The sequence below is a fragment of the Herpailurus yagouaroundi genome, unplaced genomic scaffold (genome assembly GCF_014898765.1).
Source record: "Herpailurus yagouaroundi ecotype Mexico unplaced genomic scaffold, PumYag 67313, whole genome shotgun sequence".
NCBI lineage: Eukaryota > Metazoa > Chordata > Mammalia > Carnivora > Felidae > Herpailurus > Herpailurus yagouaroundi.
This window is the reverse complement of record NW_024420138.1, coordinates 40,737-59,432: the sequence shown is the minus strand read 5'-3', so window position 1 is coordinate 59,432 and position 18,696 is coordinate 40,737. Positions and strand designations below refer to the sequence as shown.

Here is an 18,696-nt window from a genome sequence, read left to right as displayed (position 1 = left end):
TTTTGCTTTTAATTCCCTTGCCTTTGGGGATGTGTCGAGTAAGAGATTGCTACGGCTGAGGTCAGAGAGGTCTTTTCCTGCTTTCTCCTCTAAGGTTTTGATGGTTTCCTGTCTCACATTCAGGTCCTTGATCTATTTTGAGTTTATTTTTGTGAATGGTGTGAGAAAGTGGTCTAGTTTCAACCTTCTGCATGTTGCTGTCCAGTTCTCCCAGCACCATTTGTTAAAGAGACTGTCTTTTTTCCATTGGATGTTCTTTCCTGCTTTGTCAAAGATGAGTTGGCCATACGTTTGTGGGTCTAGTTCTGGGGTTTCTATTCTATTCCATTGGTCTATGTGTCTGTTTTTGTGCCAATACCATGCTGTCTTGATGATGACAGCTTTGTAGTAGAGGCTAAAGTCTGGGATTGTGATGCCTCCTGCTTTGGTCTTCTTCTTCAAAATTCCTTTGGCTATTCGGGCCTTTTGTGGTTCCATATGAATTTTAGGATTGCTTGTTCTAGTTTCGAGAAGAATGCTGGTGCAATTTTGATTGGGATTGCATTGAATGTGTAGATAGCTTTGGGTAGTATTGACATTTTGACAATATTTATTCTTCCAATCCATGAGCAGGGAATGTCTTTCCATTTCTTTAAATCTTCTTCAATTACCTTCATAAGCTTTCTATAGTTTTCAGCATACAGATCCTTTACATCTTTGGTTAGATTTATTCCTAGGTATTTTATGCTTCTTGGTGCAATTGTGAATGGGATCAGTTTCTTTATTTGTCTTTCTGTTGCTTCATTGTTAGTGTATAAGAATGCAACTGATTTCTGTACATTGATTTTGTATCCTGCAACTTTGCTGAATTCATGTATCAGTTCTAGCAGACTTTTGGTGGAGTCTATCGGATTTTCCATGTATAATATCATGTCATCTGCAAAAAGCGAAAGCTTGACTTCATCTTTGCCAATTTTGATGCCTTTGATTTCCTTTTGTTGTCTGATTGCTGATGCTAGAACTTCCAGCACTATGTTAAACAACAGCGGTGAGAGTGGGCATCCCTGTCGTGTTCCTGATCTCAGGGAAAAAGCTCTCAGTTTTTCCCCGTTGAGGATGATGTTAGCTGTGGGCTTTTCATAAATGGCTTTTATGATCTTTAAGTATGTTCCTTCTATCCCGACTTTCTCAAGGGTTTTTATTAAGAAAGGGTGCTGGATTTTGTCAAAGGCCTTTTCTGCATCGATTGACAGGATCATATGGTTTTTCTCTTTTTTTTTGTTAATGTGATGTATCACGTTGATTGATTTGCAAATGTTGAACCAGCCCTGCATCCCAGGAATGAATCCCACTTGATCATGGTGAATAATTCTTTTTATATGCCGTTGAATTCGATTTGCTACTATCTTATTGAGAATTTTTGCATCCATATTCATCAGGGATATTGGCCTGTAGTTCTCTTTTTTTACTGGGTCTCTGTCTGGTTTAGGAATCAAAGTAATACTGGCTTCATAGAATGAGTCTGCAAGTTTTCCTTCCCTTTCTATTTCTTGGAATAGCTTGAGAACGATAGGTATTATCTCTGCTTTAAACGTCTGGTAGAACTCCCCTGGGAAGCCATCTGGTCCTGGACTCTTATTTGTTGGGAGATTTTTGATAACCGATTCAATTTCTTCGCTGGTGATGGGTCTGTTCAAGCTTTCTATTTCCTCTTGATTGAGTTTTGGAAGCGTGTGGGTGTTCAGGAATTTGTCCATTTCTTCCAGGTTGTCCAATTTGTTGGCATATAATATTTCATAGTGTTCCCTGATAATTGTTTGTATCTCTGAGGGATTGGTTGTAATAATTCCATTTTCATTCATGATTTTATCTATTTGGGTCCTCTCCCTTTTCTTTTGGAGAAGCCTGGCTAGAGGTTTGTCAATTTTGTTTATTTTTTCAAAACACCAACTCTTGGTTTCATTGATCTGCTCTACAGTTTTTTTAGATTCTATATTGTTTATTTCTGCTCTGATCTTTATTATTTCTCTTCTTCTGCTGGGTTTAGGCTGCCTTTGCTGTTCTGCTTCTATTTCCTTTAGGTGTGCTGTTAGATTTTGTATTTGGGATTTTTCTTGTTTCTTGAGATAGGCCTGGATTGCAATGTATTTTCCTCTCAGGACTGCCTTCGCTGCATCCCAAAGCGTTTGGATTGTTGTATTTTCATTTTCGTTTGTTTCCATATATTTTTTAATTTCTTCTCTAATTGCCTGGTTGACCCACTCATTCGTTAGTAGGGTGTTCTTTAACCTCCATGATTTGGAGGTTTTCCAGACTTTTTTCTGTGGTTGATTTCAAGCTTCATAGCATTGTGGTCTGAAAGTATGCATGGTATGATTTCAATTCTTGTAAACTTATGAAGGGCTGTTTTGTGACCCAGTATATGATCTATCTTGGAGAATGTTCCATGTGCACTCGAGAAGAAAGTATATTCTGTTGCTTTGGGATGCAGAGTTCTAAATATATCTGTCAAGTCCATCTGATCCAATGTCTCGTTCAGGGCCCTTGTTTCTTTATTGACCGTGTGTCTAGATGATCTATCCTTTTCTGTAAGTGGGGTGTTAAAGTCCCCTGCAATTACCACATTCTTATCAATAAGGTTGCTTATGTTTATGAGTAATTGTTTTATATATTTGGGCGCTCGGTATTCGGTGCATAGACATTTATAATTGTTAGCTCTTCCTGATGGATAGACCCTGTCACTATTATATAATGTCCTTCTTCATCTCTTGTTACAGCCTTTAATTTAAAGTCTAGTTTGTCTGATATAAGTATGGCTACTCCAGCTTTCTTTTGGCTTACAGTAGCATGATAAATAGTTCTCCATCCCCTCACTCTCAATCTAAAGGTGTCCTCAGGTCTAAAATGAGTCTCTTGTAGATAGCAAATAGATGGGTCTTGTTTTTTTATCCATTCTGATACCCTATGTCTTTTGGTTGGCGCATTTAATCCATTTACATTCAGTGTTATTATAGAAAGATATGGGTTTAGAGTCATTGTGATGTCTGTATGTTTTATGCTTGTAGTGATGTCTCTAGTACTTTGTCTCACAGGGTCCCCCTTAGGATCTCTTGTAGGGCTGGTTTAGTGGTGACAAATTCCTTCAGTTTTTGTTTGTTTGGGAAGACCTTTCTCTCCTTCTATTCTAAATGACAGACTTGCTGGATAAAGGATTCTCGGCTGCATATTTTTTCTGTCTAGCACACTGAAAATCTTGTGCCAATTCTTTCTGGCCTGCCAAGTTTCAGTAGAGAGATCAGTCACGAGTCTTATAGGTCTCCCTTTATATGTGAGGGCACGTTTACCCCTTGCTGCTTTCAGAATTTTCTCTTTATCCTTGTATTTTGCCAGTTTCACTATGATATGTCGTGCAGAAGATCGATTCAAGTTATGTCTGAAGGGAGTTCTCTGTGCCTCTTAGATTTCAATGTCTTTTTCCTTCCCCACTTCAGGGAAGTTCTCAGCTATTATTTCTTCAAGTACCCCTTCAGCACCTTTCCCTCTCTCTTCCTCCTCTGGGATACCTATTATGCGTATATTATTTCTTTTTTAGTGTATCACTTAGTTCTCTAATTTTCCCCTCATACTCCTCGATTTTTTTATCTCTCTTTTTCTCAGCTTCCTCTTTTTCCATAACTTTATCTTCTAGTTCACCTATTCTCTCCTCTGCCTCTTCAATCCGAGCCGTGGTGGTTTCCATTTTGTTATGCATTTCGTTTAAAGCGTTTTTCAGCTCCTCGTGACTGTTCCTTAGTCCCTTGATCTCTGTAGCAAGAGATTCTCTGCTGTCAGCTATACTGTTTTCAAGCCCAGCGATTAATTTTATGACTATTATTCTAAATTCACTTTCTGTTATATTATTTAAATCCTTTTTGATCAGCTCATTAGCTGTTGTTATTTCCTGGAGATTCTTCTGAGGGGAATTCTTCTTCTTGGTCATTTTGGATAGTCCCTGGCGTGGTGAGGACCTGCAGGGCACTTCCCCTGTGCTGTGGTGTATAACTGGAGTTGGTGGGCGGAGCCGCAGTCAGACCTGATGTCTGCCCCCAGCCCACCGCTGTGTCCACAGTCAGACTGGTGCGTGCCTTCCTTTCCCCTCTCCTAGGGGCGGGATTCACTGTGGGGTGGGGTGGCCTGTCTGGGCTACTCGCACACTGCCAGGCTTGTGATGCTGGGGATCTGGCGTCTTAGCTGGGGTGGGTAGGCAAGGTGCACGGGGGCAGGAGGGGCAGGCTTAGCTCGCTTCTCCTTAGGTGATCCACTTCAGGAGGGGCCCTGTGGCAGCAGGAGGGAGTCAGATCCGCTGCCGGAGGTTTGGGTCCGCAGAAGCGCAGAGTTGGGTGTTTGCGCGGATTTCTTTCCTCCTTTCAGTGGGATGGAGGAGGATCTGAGTCTCCTTGTTGTATAGGTTTTCTCTTTTGTAACTTTTACTTAAAATAATTAATATACCAGAGCACCTGGATGGCTTGGTTTCTGCTTGGGTCATGGTCTTGCGGTTTGTGGGATCAAGTGCCATGTCAGGCTCTGCGCTGACAACATGGGGCCTGCTTGGGATTCTCTTTTTCCATCTCTCTCTCTGTCTGCCCCTCCCACCCCTCCCTCTCTAAAAAAAAAAAAAAAGACAAAACTTAAACTAATAAGTGGTACATTTTGGTGCAGCCTGCCCTTGCCTGAAGTTCTCTCCTCTGAAACTTCCTTGAAAGTTACACATATTAAGAGTTGAGCTAGTAGAAAAATGAACTATTGGAGCCTCATTAAGATAAAAAGCTTCTGCCTTGCAAAGGAAACAATCAACAAAACTAAAAGGCAACCAACAAAATTGGAGAAGATATTTTCAAATGACATATCAGATCCAAAATCTATAAAGAAATTGCCAAACTCAACACCCCAAAAACAAATAATCAAGTGGAGAAATGGGTAGAAGACATGAATAGACACTTTTCCAAAGGAGACATCCAGATGGGTAACAGACACATTAAATATGCTCAACATCACTCATTATCAGGGAAATACAAATGAAAGCCACATTGAGATACCACCTCACACTGGTTAGAGTGGCTAAAATTAACAACTCAGGAAACAACAGATGTTAGCAAGGATGTGGAGAAATGGGAACCCTCTTGCACTATTGGTCGAAATGCAAACTGGTGCAGCCACTCTGCAAACAGTGTGAATGTTCCTCAAAAAATTAAAAATAGAACTACCCTATGACCCAGAAATAGCACTAGTAGGAATTTGTCCAAAGGATACAGGAGTGCTGATTAATAGGGACACATGTACCTCAATGTTTATAGCAGTGCTTTAAACAATAGACAAATCATGGAAAGAGCCCAAATGTCCAGCAACTGATGAATGGATAAAGAAGATGTGGTTTATATATACAATGGAATACTACTTGGCAATGAGAAAGAATGAAATTCTGAAATTTGCAACAATGTGGATGGAACTGGAGGGTATTGTGCTAAGTGAAATGAGTCAGAGTAAGACAGATATCATATGTTTTCACTCTTATGTGGAACTTGAGAAACTTAACAGAAGACCATGGGGGAATGGAAGGGGAAAAAATAGTTTCAAACAGAAGGGTTGCTAACACATAAGAGACTCTTAAATATAGCGAACAAACTGAGGGTTGATGGGGAGCCAGGAAAAGCGGAAAATGGGTGATGGACATTGAGGAGGGCATTTTTTGGGATGAGCGCTGGGTGTTGTATGTAGTGATGAATCATGGGAATCTACCCCCGAAACCAAGAGCACACTGTATACACTGTCTGTTAGCTAACTTGACAACAAATTATATTAAAAAAAAAGAGTTGAGTTAGTAGATTGTTCCATCTTTTGAATCAGTCTCTTAATTTTCACAGGTCAGTTAAGTTAAACTCATTTCAAAAGGCCATGTTATAAGTATGTTCTTAAATTTAGGCATATGTTTCAAGTAAGTATGTATTAAAAAAGAGAATTTCTATGAAAACACAAAAATAATGGTTAATGACTGGCTGAAATTCTAAACCAAGTTCTGAATTTTTAGGCCAGCCAGTCAAGATTTGTAGACATTAGACTGGAAGCGTTTTCGGACAGAGTGAGGGCAGGCAGTGGCAGTCTGACATATTTTCCTGGCTTGTAGTTCACGTGTCTTTGATGATCGTTGAGTGGCCCACTGACCAACAAGCGTGAAGACTGTCTATACATGTGCCGTTGTGGTGATTTCTCTGAAGTTTACATCAAGTTGTGTATATTTAGCTTGCAGGGCTTCAGGAAAAAGGCAGCTTTAGTCACAAAATGATTTCAAGCAAAAAGGATAGTGGAAAAAAAAAACACATTATTTGAGAGTGTTGTAGCCTGGCATTTGAGGAATCTAGAAGAAATCAGGATTTAATCCAGTTTATAATTAATGGTATTAGAATTAATATCTACATAGGTGTGTTATTGGAACATAATTTTTCTCACTATAATTTTCTCTCTATAATTTTTCTCTCTATAATTCTCTCTCTATATATCATTTTTATCAACGATAGCCAAATTAAGACTAACTTGTTTGCAAAATAAGTCTAGTTAAAAAAAAAAAACAACCTTGGTATGATTATTTACATGAATGCAGCAAGAATAGCGATTGATCATGTAGGTTCTTTTAAATCTTCTTTGCTGGAATTTTTATTTTTTTTTATTTTATTTTTTTAATTTTTTTTTTCAACGTTTATTTATTTTTTGGGACAGAGAGAGACAGAGCATGAATGGGGGAGGGTCAGAGAGAGAGGGAGACACAGAATCGGAAACAGGCTCCAGGCTCTGAGCCATCAGCCCAGAGCCCGACGCGGGGCTCGAACTCACGGACCGCAAGATCGTGACCTGGCTGAAGTCGGACGCTTCACCGACTGCGCCACCCAGGCGCCCCTGCTGGAATTTTTAAATAAGGAATCTCTAGACTGAATTTTTAATAGCCTCTCGAGGCCAGAAGGCAAACCAAATACTTGCCATCAGACTTAGCCTGCAGTACCTTTAGATTTGGGTTGATTCACCTCTTCTCAAGGTCCCCAAAATATCCCGAGATTCTTACACCTGCCAGGAAGTGACCTTCTTTATTCACCTGGTAATATTGCTGAGAAACTTGTAAGCAAGGTATCAGGCTATTTTCCCAAGGGGCATTTTTGGCTTTGTATAGTCAACCTTAGTTCCTTAAAGCTGTCTGAACATATCTGAGTCTATGCATGTGTCTCAAATATGACATTCCAGTCAAAGCCTTGGCAATATAACCAATGTTTCCAATTGTGTCCTACTATAAGGAGAACAGATTCTTAGTGAACTTATGCAGAGAAATAGGTTGCCATTAAAAATGTAAGAGCACTTATTGAGAGTTTCTCAATTCTGGGGAGATCCAGTAAGGAGAAAAAGAAATGTTCAGTTTGTTCACAAAGGTATACGTTATCAAATCACTGTAAGTCAGTTAGCTTAAGAGAAAAATTTTTCCTACATGTAGAAAAACAAATCATTAAAAAAACCCAGAATATTTCAAACAAAAATGTTATAAAAATTATAATAATCCTTCTCAGTTTATTTAGTCACATGTTATTACTTCTTGTTCTCCTTGAATTCAGTTTTTCCATTAGTTCCAGAAATCCTTACTTAGTTCAGTTTTCTGATCTTAAGTTTACCAGAAACCTGTGTTTGTTGAAAGTCTTCTCCATGAATCTCTCTGAAAATGAAACACATTTGTAGGAAGCTTTGGTTAAAGCATTTGAGTAAAAGGATAACTGTCTGTATATGATAAAAGACTTTAAAATGGCCATGGTTAGGGAAAGCTGGGTGGTTCAGTTGGTTGAGCATCTTACTCTTGATTTCGGTTCAAGTCATGATCTCACAGTGTGTGGGTTCAGCCCTGCATCTTGCTCTGTGCTGACAGCGTGGAGCCTCCTTGGGATTCTCTCTCTCCCTCTCTCTTTGCCCCTTCCCCCCCTTGTTCATTCTCTCTCTCTCTCTCTATCTTTCTCTCTCTCTCAATAAATAAATAAACTTTTAAAAAATAAATAAAATGGCCATAGCTAAAGATCTGATTAGAGTTTATTACAATGCAGTTAACAAGGAAATTTGGTTTTTTTTGGTGATATACAAACAACACTTTAAGATAATACATATCAGAATAGCAGATTTCTAGCAGTTTTTTAATACAATGTTAGAATGCTTTAATTCAATTCAATTTTATTTTTACTAATCTTTTTATTTTAATTCCAGTATAGTTAACATAAAGTGTTATATTAATTTCAGGTGTACAATATAGTAATTCAAGAACTCTATACATCAGTACACAGTGCTCATCATGATACATGTAGTCTTAATCCCCTTCACCTATTACACCCATGCCCCCTACCAACCTCCCCTCTGATATTTTGTGCTTTAAATGAGTACCTGCAGATAAAGGGTTTTTTTTTTCAACAAGAACATTTTTTTTCCTGGAACATACTTCAAGAATACATGGTTCTAAAAGATGTATGTAAAACATTCCATCCAGGAAAAATAGAATACACATTTTTTTTCAAGTACACACTGAAGAATCCCTTGGTTAAATCACATAAAAAGAGATATAACAAATATTACAAATTTAAGAAGACTAAAATTATAACAAGTATATTTTCCAACCACAATGGTATAAAACTAAAGATCAACAATAAAACAAAGCTGGAAAATCTACAATATAAATATTTGATATTTAATATGTAAATATTAAACAACACCCTACTGCACAGTGGGCCAAATAAGATAACAAATGGTAAATCAAAATATGTTTCAAAACAAAATAAAAAGAAAACACAATATTCCAAAATCTATGGGATGCACCAAAAGCAGATGTTAGAGTGAAATTTATGCTATAAATGCCTGTATTAAGAAAAAGAACTTCAAATAAACAACTTAACATTACACCACAAGGAACTAGAAATAGAAGAAACTTAGCTGAATTTAGTACAGGAAGGAAATAACAAAGAAAAATTAGAAATAAAGAGACAAGAGTAAACAATAACATAACATTGAAAGTTCTGACCAAAAATATAAACAAAATTGGCAATGCTTTAACTACATTACCTAAGAAAAAAAAGAGAGAAGACTCAAAAACGAAAATGAGAATGGTAGAGAAAAAAATACAACAACCACAGAAATACATGGTGTGATAACAGATTACTATAAATATTGATAAACTAACAAATCAGATAACTTAGAAAAAAACCAGGTAATTCCTAAAAACTCAAAAATTACAAAGGTTGAATCATGAATCTTGAATCTAAGAAGGAAATCTTAGAAGAATAACAAGAATGAAAGTTGAACAAGGGAGCAAAAATCTCCCAGCACAAAAAAGCCCAAGACCATATGGATCCATTGGTAAATTCTACCAAACATTTAAAAAAAGAATTAATGGCAGTCTTTATCAAAGTCTTACAAACAATAGAATAGAGGGATCACATTCAAAATCATTCCATGATTCCAGTACTACCTTGATACCAAAGCAAGATAAAAACAATATAATACAAAAAAAGTCTGGTTTGTTCCACATAAGTATTGACACTCTGACTTTATTTTGACATCCATTAGCATGATAAATCATTCTCCACCTCCTCACTTTCAATCTGGAGGTGTCTTTAGGTCTAAAATGAGTCTCTTACGGGCAACATATAGATTGGTCTTTTTTCTATATACATTATGACACCGTATGTCTTTTGACTGGAGCATTTAGTCCATTTGCATTCAAAGTAATTATTGATAGATGTATGTTTATTGCCATTTTGTTACTTGTTCTGTCATTGTTCTGGAGATTTTCTCTGATCCTTTCTTATCTTTCTTGCTTTTGGTCTTGCCTTTGCATTCAAAAAGTTCCCTTTAATATTTCTTATAAGACTGGTTTAGTGGTCACGAACTCCTTTCGTTTTTGTCTGAGAAACTCTTTATCTCTCCTTCTATTCTGAATGATAGCCTTGCTGGATAGAATATACTTGGCTGCAGATTTTTCCAATTCAGCACTTTGAATATATCACGCCACTCCCTTCTGGTTTGCCAAGTTTCTGTTGAGAAATCTCCAGTTAGCCTTAGGGGTTTAACCTTGTAAATTAAGGACTTCTTTTTTCTTGTTGCTTTTAAGATTTTTCCTTTATCACTGTATTTTTCAATGTAATTATATGTCTTGGTATTGGCCTTCTTTTGTTGGTTTTGATGGGATTTCTCTGTGCCACCTGGATCTTGATAGATGTTTCCTTCTTAAGATTAGGGAAGTTTTATGGTATTATTTATTGAAATAAATTTTGTGCACCCTTTTATCTCTCTTCTGGGACTCCTATAATACGAATGTTATTATGTTTGATGGAGTCACTGAGTTCCCTAAGTCTAGTCTCTTGTTACACAATGCTTCTTTATCTCTTTTGTTCAGCTTCATTATTTTCCACTATCTTGCCTTCTAGGTCACTAATTTGTTCCTCTGCTTCTTCCAGCCTGCTATTCATTGCATAAAACCTGTTTCCAATTTTGTTTATTGTATTCTTCATCTCTGATTGATTTTTTAAACTCTTTCATCTCTGTGGTAAGGGTCTCTCTGATTTCTTCTTTACTCAAGCCCCATGAGTATCTTTAGGATTGTTGCTTTAAATTCTCTGGCAGGCATGTTACTTATATCTGTTTCACTTAGATATCTGGCTTTGGTCTTATCTTGTTCTTTCATTTGGGATAAATTCCTCCATCTTGCCATTTGTCTAAGTCTGCCTTCTCTGTGTTAGAAAAGCCAGTTATGTCTCCTGCTCCTGCAAGTAATGGCCTTATGAAGAAGAGGTCAAGTAGTGCCCAGAGCCTCACACTTCAGGGAGTGTCTCCAGCATGTGCTGCATGTGCTTTACCATAGTATTTTGACTGCTTTATCCTTCAGTCCAGTGGTCTGCAGAGGCTCTCCTTGCCTGCTGTGGGCAATGATTGGTTCCTGGCCTGAATGTGGCAAGTTTTAATTAGGTGTGCTCTGGTCTACTTCTGAAATGAGACCTGTCACCATCTCCACCAGAACTAAGGCCCTTAAGAACTCTGGTCAGGAGATATGATGTGGACAGGGTTTTGTGCTGGTCTTCTTTGGGAGGGGCTCATTGTGCTGGGACTGAGGCAAACTTGACTGAGAAAGGCAGTCCTGCCCGAGTGCCAAGGGGTGGGGCTTAGTGTAACCAAGTAAAACTGCTAGTTTCAGTGCTGAGCTCCTTCCCTTAGGTGGCTCTATGCTTAGCAGATGAGTGGGGGAGGAAAATGGCACTAGCCAGCTCCCTTGTTTCCAGAGCATGTCTCCCTGAAGGCTGCCTCTCTAGGAAGCACTCCTAGAATAGTGAATAATCTCGCTGCTGTGTGCCCCAGGTGTTTTTCATATTGTCTGCCCCCAGGTAGAACACTTATTTTAATAATATATATCTACCCAAATATAATTTAAGAGTGTTTAGTATCACTTATTTGATGATGCTTCCCATGTAGTTTAATATAACAAATAAGCCTAATTAGTTTGATTTCTCACAATATTTTTGAAATGTTCCAGGAGGTCTCTAGAGCACTTCAGTTAGATTGTGGTCAAAATATATCATTTTAGAATATCATTTGGGGAAATATGTAAAAAAAAATATTAAAAGGTTTGGACTATTGATTAAATTGAATCCCAGATCATTATGAAACACTATTTATCTATTTAACCAAAGTGACAATAGAAGATTTTTAAAGGCAAATATAAAAGGTTACATAGTTGTGAACAAAACTTGGATCTTTTAGTATTAAGAAGTTTCAGTTGTCTTGAATAATGAATGTTTTGATAAAGAGAAAACATAGGATTTTTGTTTTTTAGGCAGATTACATTAAAGGTAGAGAAAACTTTGTTTACAATTTCTTATTAAGAAATTAGAATCTAAGAAAACTTTGGTTTTTAACAGAGAAAAAACAAACTGTAATTGTACCAGTGTGCTGTTGATATTAAAACTAATTTTAAAAAATTTATTCTAATCTTAGCCATTACCAACCATATGTAAAATTAATTTTTTAAGGTTATTTTTTTATGAATGTTTTATAACTCTATATTTTACATTCAGATTTTATCCTAAATTTTTCATCTTTAAGTAACCAGCCTCACTTTAGGGCAATTCTTTTCCTTAACAAAAATGTATTTAATTAATTAATTTATTTATTTATTTATTTATTTATTTATTTAATGTTTGTTTTTTGAGAGAGAGCAGGGAAGGGGCAGAGAGAGAGGAAGGCACAGAATCCAAAGTAGGCTCCAGGCTCTGAGCTGTCAGCACAAAGCTCAACATATTGCTCAAACTCATGAACTGCAATATCATGACCTGAGCTGAAGTCAGATGACTGAGCCATCCAGGCGCCCGTATTTTTTTTTTAAGTTTATTTATTTTTACAGAGAGCATGCATGTGCATGAGCCAGGGAGGGGCAGAGAGAGAGAAAGAAAGAGAGAGGAAGAGAGAGAAATCCCAAGTAGGCTCTGCACTGTCAGTGCAGAGCCAGATTCAGGGGCTCAAACACATGAACCATGAGATCATGACCTGAGCTGAAATCAAGTCAGGCAATTAACTGACTGAGCCACCCAGGTGCCCCAATAAAAATGTATTTCTGTTTCTAAAATGTTTTCTTATCTTACTTTCCTTGTATTCAGAGTTGTTTCTCTTATTATCTCTAGGAGTCTTAATTACATTTATTAGAATTCTTAATTAATTCTTAATTTTCTTGTGTCCAAATAGTAAGCAACTGTGAACTGTTATGCCAGAATTTTTAAATTGGCAAATTTATTAATACATTTCATAATTTAGAAACATGTGTTTCTTCATAGTACAATTTTCCACTAAAACACAAAACATGTTTTGCTAACCATTTCTTTATAAAAAGACAAAAGACAAAATTCTCAACACTCAGTGTTTATAACTTTATCTTTTTGGGAAATGACTTAAATATTTAATGAATTCAACCCAATTTATCATTTAATTTAGCAAAATTTTAAGGTTTTAGGTTACCAGAAATGTTTTGGAGAAACTTTTAAAAGTTTATCTGAAAACTTTTAATGTTATTTACATTTATTTATTTGTTCTTAAAAATTATGCTTAGGGGGCGCCTGGGTGGCGCAGTCGGTTAAGCGTCCGACTTCAACCAGGTCACGATCTCACGGTCCGTGAGTTCGAGCCCCGCGTCGGGCTCTGGGCTGATGGCTCAGAGCCTGGAGCCTGTTTCCGATTCTGTGTCTCCCTCTCTCTCTGCCCCTCGCCCGTTCATGCTCTGTCTCTCTCTGTCCCAAAAATAAATAAACGTTGAAAAAAAAATTAAAAAAAAAATTATGCTTAGATTACCCATAAAAACTTCAAGAGACCTCAAAGTCAGTCATCCTTTCAAGCTATTATTACTATTTTAAACAATTTGTGACAGAGATAACTTATTTGACTTTAAGTAAACACAGGCAGAATAAAAATTTTAATTTTAATGTAATAACTTTAAAGACATGTCTATTTTAATTAAAACCAACAACCTTAAATTAGCTTTAATAGTGAATATTTTCCCAGATAACATGAACTTGTAAAATATTTGGGTTAGTATCTGTCTTTCTGTGAGTTATAGAATGCCCAATCCTTACAAGTGCTTGTCTTCAAACCAACTAAACAGAGCTTTTCTACAAATTAATTTTTGCATTAGCATTTGGAGGTAGAGAAAATATCTCACATTTACAGCAGACATGGACACATACACAAATATACAAACAAGAGGCAAGCAAACTCTTATAGCTTTTATTTTATTAATATTTGTGCAGAGTACATTATAGGCCCAATTTCCAAATGCCTGCTGCTGCTGCTGGTTCTTCTTTTTCTTCTCCTCCTCCTCTTCCTCCTCCTCCTCCTCCTCCTTCTTCTTCTTCTTCTTCTTTTTAATGAAAAACTTTTCCTTAAAGTTTGCCTTCAAAGAACGGTTCATAGGTCCTAGAGAAGAGAGGTAGAAGGGTTTGCCGAGAAAGTATCCAAGTTTTCTCTAAGGTGGAGATTTGGAACATATCTGCCTGTTATCAGAGAGATGCTAGAGTCTGGGCTTAACAGCCCTTTCAGCAGTTTCTATTTTTTAAAAGCAGTTTGTATTTTCCCCCTCCCCCCCTTTTTTTCTTTAGTCTCAAGTGGACTAAGTGCTGTGTTTACACTTCAACAATATGGTAAGATTTGTAACTTTAAAGGAACAGAGAAAGAAAGAAAGGATTTTTTTTCTAAATATAAGACAGTTGTGTTGCAGTATTTTGATCTTTTATAATATCCACAAACATTTTGAGAGTAATAGGTAAGATTTATAAAGATGGGTGGTGGGCTTTGACTTGATTTTAGAGTTGCATCTCCAGTTTTGTAGATACTTGTAAGACAAAGACAGTTGTTTTTAATTCCCCCTCAAAACTGGATTACAGCCTGAATATCAAGGGACTGACCCACAGTTTCAACTAAATTTGTTTCTTTATGTCAGGGAGATTTTTAACTAAAATGGGAATCAGAAGATTTATGCCTTTGTAAAATCTGTATAATGAATTTAACAAAAGCCTTCTTTCTGGGTACACAATTCAACCTTGGCTTCTATTACTCTCTGAATACTGACCTTTTGCACTTCATATGTAGGAGAGGCTAAGAGAAATTTTGATCATGTTTCCTCTGTGAAGGGGGTTTTTCAGGGGGCAGTCTAAAGTGCCTAATAATCATAATATAATCTTGGGCTGGAAGAACTCCCCTTAGCAGCTAGTCTAGGTCTCTGTGAATGAGGTTGTGAATAGCAATTAATCTCCAATTATTCTCTAAATTTGGTCAGATCTTTTGAAAGTGGAGGAAAAAGGGCTTTATAATTTAAAAGATCCTCTGCTGTTCAGGGGATATGAATTCTTTGTAGTGCCGGTGGGGTTTGGATACATCTGTGAAAGTTATTGCATAGAAATGCCTGAAGTTGCCAGAGCTTGATTAGAGAGCAAATTGAGCCATACTGCCTGTCTCAGGTGTTTTTGCTAAATTCAGTTTTGGCTTTCAGTATTTACAAGAGTAGCCTGGATATGTTGAACCTTAAGATTAGGCCACAGTGCTTTCTGCAAATCTTATAGGGAGAGGGAAGTTAAAACAGGCAGATGGAACTGGATTTTAAGAAGGGGAATTTTCAGTGGATGTGGACATTTATTTGTCTTAAGTCTAATATGTATTTTTTAGTTTATTTTATTTTGAGAGAAACAGAGAGAGAAAAGGCAGAGAGAGAATCCCAAGCAGCCTCCGCGCTGTCAGTGCATAGCCCAACATGGGGCTCAATCTCACGAATGGTGAGATCATGACCAGAGTCGAAATCAAGAGTCAGATGCTTAACTGACAGCTACCCCGTTTCCCCTGTCTTAAGTCTAATTTTATTCTTTTATCTTATAAAGGGAGTCCCTAAGGCCAGCTAGTATTCTAATAAGACAACTGAGAGATCTTTATAAAATATTTTTTTTCAAATATAGCCAATTTAAAGGATCCATTGTCTGGCCATTGTTGGATATTTGTGAATAGTACCTATTAATAGTGACTCAAACCAATAAGCCTTTTAATGCTTTAACCAGAGATGCAAGAGGCATCCACAGAGGGCATAGAATGAGCCCCCATGATTCAAATGTTCATTCCCAAAATTAGTCTAAGAAAGTGTAGACCGTTTTTGCACAGGTGGTAAGGATAGTATAGTAAGTACAGTGTCTCTGGTCTCGCATGAAATCATGAGATACCTTCTTTTACAGACCTGCTCATCTGTGACACTGGGCACGTGCTACTGGAGTGTACTTTTTCCAGCACTGATAAGCAATGAAGGTTGAGACAACAAAGGCCCCTTGGGGGCTGAGGCCTCTTACGACTTATTCCCCTGAGAGTTTGCACGGCTGGACAAGGAATGTGCTATCTGTAACTGTGTGTCTTGGATCCCCAGTCTATTTGGCCACCAAGGACACCCTGGTAAGTGCACACTCTGAATAGCAGAGACCAGAGAGAATGTTCTCACTAGTCATAAAACTAAGCTGTTAGGACACAGAACAAAATGAAAGGAAAAACCTCATTCAGTTTTTCTTATATGCACATTAACAGCTTAGGCTAAGTCTTGCATCTCTTGGAGCCACACTAATATGTAGAAGGGATGTGCTTCAGGAATGGGGAGGTGTGTTGCTTTACAGTGTACCTTGTTGCACAGAAGTTTTCTTGAGGTTGGCAGGTGACCTAGTGTCAATTTAACCTGTTCTGTGACCAACTTATCCTAATATGGGACTCTTTGAGTTAGGTGGCAAACACTCTAATAGCTTTTAAATGCTTCATCCAGGCCCACCAGTTTTGTAGCTTTGGCTTCCAAGATGTCCCTTAGCAATAGCCTTTACCTCATGTGTGCATTATCCCACAGCAAAGTTTGTCTAAACAGACAATGGTCTGATGAGAACTATGAACTCACCAGTCTGGAGTCTGGCTTGAACAACAGGCTTATAGAGCCTATACCTGAATTCTGCCCTATGGTAATTCCTTTTTATGACAAATGACACAAAAGACAGAGAAAAAGAAAAACAAAGACCATCTCTGGGAGTAATGGGTCAGAAAACAAAAATTACTCTACCAAATTTTTACCAAGAGTCTCCAAGCCCAAGGAACTAGTTCCACATTATCTTCTCCTGCTAATCTAAATTTAGAGAGAGAAAGCAAGATTCCCACCACTCTTGCTCCGTATAATTCTGCAGGCAGAGATTACAGGAGGCTGACCTGGTGGGAAATCTTTCCTTCTGTTGACTGTATGTCTGATGTCCCAGAATCTCTTAGTTGCAGCATTGTCTAGGGCAAGTGTGTCAAGCATCCTGCTGACTATGTCAAATAAAGGGAAGGAAAAATTTTTCTCTACCCTCAATATCTTCCAAATGAACTCAGAATTAAATTTATATGAAACAGATTAACAGGAGAAAATAACTCAAAGTTTTATCACATGGGCATGGAGGCCCAACAATGAAATCGAGACCTAAAAATGATTGGTCTGGCTTAGTAAATTAGTATAAAGTAACAAGGGTTTTTTTATACATACTTTTTGTCTCTAAATTTCCCATCTCTGATGATGATAAGGATGTCTCTTTACCTCCTGGTACAGGTGTGGTACCTTTCACATGGGAAATTTCTTTCCTAATTTCAGGTGTACACGGGTCTGATTGTGTTTGCATGGGCTGTCTCTTAAGTAACGTATATTTTAAATAATCTGTATGCCAAAATGCCACATTTTGGGGAAGACTGCCGTTGGCCCCTACAGCAGTTTTGGTAGAAATGAAGTTGGTATTTTGACCCCTATTACATTCCTATATCTGTTTATCAATCGGTTCAAAATTCAGAAGGATGGAATGTCAATAATTATCACTTGTGAGCCATAATATAAGGCAGTAATGATCATAGCATTTTCAAGTTAGGTGGAAGTGAAGAGGACAAAAGAATAAAGGACTTGTGGTAGAAAGAAGTAAGTGTTGGTGTAAGAAGGAAGGGGATAGACTGTTCTGGTTGCCATAATAAGGATGGAATATTCACAGTCTAGCTGCTATAAGAGAGGTGTAAAATTAATTTCAACACAATGAGCTAAATGCTAAACATTATTATAAAGAATCTTTCCAAGAATGGGAGAGGCTAATGATTTTGCTCCAGAAGTGTGTGAGAAGATCCAGGAGGAAGACGGTAGGATAATCTTGGAAGGTTTTACAGAGGTGGTATATTCCAAAAGTTGATGGTACTGTGTGTCAGCAGCATCTCCCATATCCAACCCCACAACCCCTTGGGGAGCAGCAAGAGATGATACTGAAAAAGAAGGCAAAAGAGAGTGGTAAAGAATTTGCATTAGGTGTTAGAGGCAAGAGCCCCCTGGAGTTTGTTTCACTGTACAGATTTATACATTACAGCACAGTAGATATATCAGCCATGACACTGTTTCCCCCAGGGCCAGGAGCAAACACACCATTTGAAACCTGCCATGACCTTAGCTGGCAAGAGTTCTTTAGAGAGGAAGAGAGGCTGCCTTCCTATTTGGTTCTAAATGTGGTAAGAATTTCTCCATTAACTGAAGCTTTTCTTGGAGGTGCCTGCTCATTTTTTCTCTCAGTGGATTCTTGCTGCTGGTGCCAGGAAAAGCTTTGGAAATGAGCGCAGTATCCATTGGGAGGCTGCAGTGAACATGCCCATTTTGCTCCATGGGATGGTGGCAGGTATTGGGAGTGGGGAATTTGCTTTCCAACTTCAGAACTCACCACAATAGGCTTCCCCTTTCCCTTTCTAGTGTTTTCCTAGCTGTCTCCATCTCATAGCTTATTTACAGGGCAAGATTGCTGAGAGTCTTTGAGTACTAACAAAAGCTCTTCCTCTGGAATGTTGGATCTGGAATTGATATTAAAAACCTTCAAACTTGGTGATTATCCTTAAGCATCTTTCAGGGGGAACATACAGGGTGGAACAAGACCCTTGAGCTCTGCTACATGTCACTTTTCCAGTGACCACTTTATTTATGAGACCACTCCCCAGATTCCTTATCCTGCTCCCCACCCTAGTACTCATCCTTTACCAATAGATTCTGTAATTTATTTATGTTGTTTACTGTTTCTCTATCACCTGAATATAAATTACCAGAGGGCAGAGATTTTCCTTTTTTGTTCACAGCTGTAT

The 18,696-nt window shown here is 37.7% G+C and overlaps 1 long non-coding RNA gene across 1 annotated transcript in view; it reads left to right on the top strand.

Annotated features, from left to right (window-relative positions):
- Positions 1-16,694, top strand: part of LOC121024886 (uncharacterized) — a 321,410-nt gene extending 304,716 nt beyond the window's left edge. Inside the window, exon 3 of the long non-coding RNA XR_005787841.1 lies at positions 15,777-16,694. This is a non-coding gene — a long non-coding RNA (uncharacterized LOC121024886). The remainder of the gene's footprint in view (positions 1-15,776) is intronic.
- Positions 16,695-18,696: the final 2,002 nt, after the last annotated feature.